This window comes from Poecile atricapillus, chromosome 1 (genome assembly GCF_030490865.1).
Source record: "Poecile atricapillus isolate bPoeAtr1 chromosome 1, bPoeAtr1.hap1, whole genome shotgun sequence".
Lineage (NCBI taxonomy): Eukaryota > Metazoa > Chordata > Aves > Passeriformes > Paridae > Poecile > Poecile atricapillus.
In genome coordinates, this window is record NC_081249.1 from 166,667,790 (window position 1) to 166,673,475 (window position 5,686).

Sequence of the window (5,686 nt, forward strand, 5' to 3'; positions counted from 1 at the left end):
AATATACCACAACCCTTTGAAATGCCACCAAGCTAGCTTCATGTTCACTTGCATTTCACCAGTTCTTAAGTATTTTGCAGTTTTTGCTGCAGTAAACATTCCTTTGACTTCAATTAGTGTTTTCTTTAGGTGATGTGTTTTGGTTTTTTGTTTTGGGTTGGGTTTTTTTTTTGGTTTTTTTTTGGGGGGGTGGGTTGTCTGGTTTGGGTTGTATTTTCTTTTCTTGTGGAGAGGAGACTAGAATGTGCAACGGGCTTTGGGATACAGCTCATAAAAGTAGTGGAGTCACACAGTTTGAAGTCTCCTTTACTAAAATGGTTTTGTACATGTATAAATCCACCAAGCTACTGAATAAATTCATTTATTACTAATATATCTGTCTCACATAAATAAACCTCCTAATGTTGATTAGATGGATAAGCCTAGCACAGTGCTAGACAGAACAGGACCTGGATAGTTGCCTGGTGCCAGACAGCTCAATATGTTTATTTCCTGTGTGCTTTAGCAGCGACTAAGCTGAAGTTGGAAAAAGGTTTAAATGAACTATATAATTTCAATCTGTTACTGTAGTAACATTTGTATTTATTGTATATGTCAGTTAGTCATACACAGAGTTCTCAAGATACACTACCCCCTTTGTTAGTGGTCAGAGGTGATTTTTTTCAGAATTGTAACGAGTCAACATAGACAAATTCTGTTATAGACAATTCAAACACTATAGCGATTTAAAAGCTGGTATGGATTCAGTTTGATTTGATATAAGCTAGTGAAGAAAGTAGAATATCTTCTAGGTTTTCATGTATTTGAACAAAGGCCAAAGAGATTTTTTTTGCAGGTTTCATATGTATTCCAACTAACAGCATACTTGGCAAATGAGGACATACGACATTAATGACTCAGCAAGAAAAAGACTTCTTCTTAATGGAGAAATCTGAATATAAACTGAGCAGATTGTTGCAAAGAAGAATCTTTTGAAATAGTGCATATTCACAAGGAGACAGTGGGAATACACTTTGGGTCCTTGGCTGCAATTGCAGGCGTCAACAGGAGGATGCCCTGCTACTTGGAAATTCTGTTTTCTATCAAAAGCAGATTGAGTGAGATACTTTACTCAAAGACACTGTGATCAAACCCATTTAAGCTCAAGAAAGTGGGATGATCTGGACACCCACATTAAGAAAAATTTAATTCCAAGGGACGCGCTGGAGAGGCTGACATAGCAGATCTATTGCACACACATGACTGACCTAGGTTTACAAAGTGATTCTCAATCACAGTACAACCAGCAGCCAAAATTTCTCCTGGAAACTGAACATAACGTAGCAGTGTGCTTACCAGCTTCAAGAGAAGATGGCTTCACGCTAACTTATTAGTACTTTAATTTTTCTCTGTAAGGGTGAGCTTACAGTGAGTGAATTCTCATTCTCCATGTTATTCATACAGCCACACATAATGGTGGAGAGGGAGATATGTGTATCTGCTCCCTACAAACACTCTGCACAAGCTGTGCTCATTATGTTATTAGATCACTTTCTATGCCAGGGTTTGTACTATTATAAGTTGAGTAATTTAAAAAAAAACAAAACAAAAAAGCCAAAGGACCATTTCCACAATTGATAAACATAAACCAAACTAAGACTTCTGTTGTTTATTTACCTTTTTCCAATAACTGAACTCAATTTTTGGATCAGCATGTACTGCACTGGATTTTAAACCATGACAGATCTTGAGTACACACAGCTACAAATCATAGGGAATTGTGTGTGGTCAGCATTTATTATTCCACCCAAGTATTACTACATTACCTAAAGGTCTTCTCTGTAGCATAAACTGTACACACATAATGCCACCAGAACCCCTCCTCTCTCTGAAAAGGCCCTGGAGGTTACATCCAAAGTAGCTCTTTATTTGTAATGCAAAGAAGCTCAAAAGTCTTTGCAAGGGAGTTAGAGCAACAAAGTCAGCTTTAAAAATAAATAAGTCAACTATACGAAAGACTGTTTTGTTTTCTGAAGCATGCACATAATGCATTTTCAGACTTCCATGTTTTTTTCTAGGAGATCTAGAGTTTGTGAATGTGACTGTAGTCTGATTTAACAGTGTTTACCGCGGTGGAACTAGAACTGGTGCCCAATCCCACACCTATGGAAGTTTTCTTCATACTTGCCAGTGATTTTTAATTAGAAGTGAAATAGAGAGTATCTTCTAGCTAAAAGTCACATTATCATTTCCAAACACTAGTAGACTTTTTTTTAGTGAAGTGTACTATATACATATAATGAATACATATCATTTGTGTTTTTTATAAATCAAATAAATAATATTAGTAATGAAGGCCAAAAGTACAAAAATAAAATAAACAAATCTATAGCGAAAAATATATAATGAGGATTTGAAGTAGGCAAGGCAAATATGCCAGAAGGAATTACAGAAATACTATCTTGGTTGGATGATGTCGTGATAATATCATTGAAATAAATATCACTATAATTTGTTTCTGTTACCAGTGCTTGCATTAGGTGAAAAACAACCTCATCCAGTGAAGCAACTGAAGTGGAAGAGTTATTTTATTTACCTACTAATGTTCTCAACTTTAATCTGTGTCTCTATCACACAGTCAGTAAACCACATCCTCATTTGTGTTCTAAATTTAGGCAAAAATAGCCTGTTTCCAGCAAAGATCATTTGTAGAATTGAACACAAGACTCAAACCACTAGATGACAGAACTAAAAAATGTTTATATGATATCATAAAGTTTGGATTTGTTTCTTTTTATTATTTCTAAAGACAATTTACAATATTGATCTATTTCAGTGTTTTGATACTTTCCTGAAAGCCTCCAGAAAATGTTAAATTTAGATATGATTAACTTGAAGTCTGGATTAATTTATGATTATTCTCTTCCTAACAACTAATTCATTCCAAACTAATCAGGACTAGATTTTTGAAGTCCTGTGATACATGCTCATGTCCAGCTGAAAATTTGCAACATTTACCTTTTATGCTTTGAATCTCATCTAAGGAGACAGGGAATTTTTTATAATTTGGGATTATATAACATTTTGGAGCAACAAGTGTGTCTTCTGCTCCTTTGAATCAGTAATATTATGCCAGTATTTATCCATTTGCATCTGTCTCCAGACACTTTGCCTTTGGGTTTCTATTTTCTTTCTAATGCCTATTCACTGCTTTCTCACAGCCCAGTCTTCAAACTTTTGTTTTTCAAGGGAACTTTGCTCTCTTATGAAAATGTAAATTGAGAGGTTTTTGGATGGATTTGTTCCAAAGTTTTAGTAAGATATGCAAGATCATAGTCTGGGCCTGATGCCTGTTTCAAGAGGTCAGCATGCTGTGTAGTTAGATGAAATTCTGGACTAGGAACAGAGCAGAGAACATGATACAGGAGCCAAAAGTCAGGGATATTTCCTTTTTCAGAAGTTTTATCGATGACATTCTCTTTATTTATGTGGTGATGTGGCAGAACATGCTTTTGGGAGTGAGGATGAATCCTTACATGACTTTTGCCTTCAGTAAAGATTTCCAGGGAGAGGGAAAAATGGCTCTTTCTCCATTCTTCCTCATGCAGTGGATATATCAACATACATTAGCAACAAATTTGAGGATTAAATGTGCTCAAAACCTGGATGGATGGATGGATGGATGGATGGATGGATGGATGGATGGATGGATGGATATCTGCATTTCTTGGGCCAATTCTTAACTGTGGTTTAGCCTCAGGGTAGTAAACATGCATTTGCTACCATGTTGAGAAAATCCAGTGGGCATAAGATATTTTAGGAAAGATCCAAGCAAGGAAGTCAGTGCATAAAGGATGTGAATTTATAGAGCACTCTGATCTACTCTGAATTTTCTCATGGAAATGTTTTTTACAGAGGGTATTTTGAGCCTTTCTGCTATCTCATGTGTACTGTGAGCATCTGCATAGCTTAAAGAACATAGTGAGTTGCAGATGTTTTCCCTACCTTTCTCCTAGAAAGGTGCTCCTGGAGGGGCACCATAGTTTACAGAGCAGACCTCCTTTAAAGTAAACTGTGGGCTTTTACCTCTTCATGTTCAGAAGTGACCCAAAAGTAAGAAAAGGCATCCCACTTAGGATTAAAAGTCTTACTGAGATTCCAGATGTTTTGGGAACACCACATTTTAGCCCTATAACAGTTCTCACAATAACTGCCTCTGCAAATGTTTTCCTTTCCAAACTTTTGAATTTCATGTTGGTTACAAAATTTGCTGTTTTGAACAGGGCATAAAGATAGATTTGAGACAGCAATAAGTGACAGCAACATCTACCCATTTTCATCACTTATTTGGTGCTCTATCTCAAAGGTTATCTACTTGTTTATCTTTAAATATTGCAAAACCCATGACAGGTGTCATGTGAAGTTCCTGTGTATATTCATTTTGTAACATATATAAGAAAAAGCTTTTAAAAGTTTGTGGTAACTTTCAGAGCCTTTGTAACCCAACCAATTTTCCAATAGACAGACATATTCTCAGTCTGCCCAAAGCAGGTAGCACACTGTATTGGTTTCTTTTGATTGAAAAATATTTTCTTTACAAAGACATCTTAAGGCATCAGTCACCAGATGACTAATGCTTTAGTCTAGCCATTAGAGTTTAAATCCCACTAATTTTAGGTTTTCCTAACCTCAGCCTGCCCTATTTCAGCAAAAGGAGACTGGCCCATGTTGAAACATTAGGAGGATCCAGGGAAACCAGAGAATAACTTTAAATATTTTGTACAATATTTGTACAAATATTCCCTAGTCTATACTCTGGCCCCAACAATTGGATTCCTAACTCCAAAATGATTTAAACATGGACATCAAGCTCTGGAATGAGCTATGTTGAAAGAAATCTGACTTTCTGGTGCACAGAATGTCTTGACTTCAGAACTGGCTGTGGTTAACAAAAGCATTAGCTTGACATGTCATTTGTTTGCTCTGTCCTCAAAGAGGGAGTGATACACAGTCAGACTGTATCTTTAATTTTCTGGGCTATATTCCACACTTGGTTGTGTTGCACGTTGTGCAGTCTCAAACAAGGCTCAAGGAGGAAAATTTAACATTCACTCTTAAGAAATCCAGGAGTTAGACTGTGCACAACAATTCCACCAACACACTTATTCTGAAATCATTGAACTGGTGCTGTCTCTCCATTCAAGTCCAGACAAGAAAATCTATCAAATGCAAATGCAACACCTTTCATTCTGAAAATGCATTTGAATTTTCTGCCTGTTTGCTGCATGTAGAGCAATTCTGTGCTGAGAGTGACTGCAATAATATTGACACTGTTCATAAAGACAAAGAACCATGGGACATAAAGTTGTGTAATTTTTGTATTTCCTTTCCTGTGGGTTGCTCGAGTCCCATTGACCTGTCCAGCCTATGCAACTTTGCTCTCATCCTCCCTCTGCTCTGTTAGCCTGGCTGCTGTCTATCTGTCACTTGAAACTGAGGGCTGATTTCGAACACCCTCAAGCCTGACTGCTAAAACACATGCTTTTCTCTGATGTGTCATTCACAATATTCATTTAGAAGGATTTAAATGTAGCCTTGCTCTTACAGATTGAAGGAAAGTAAAAGTACAGGAGGAGTCTATTGTTTTGGCACTTGGCTGCATTTTGCAGAGTGTTGCAGAGTGATGCATTGATAAGAAAAAAATACA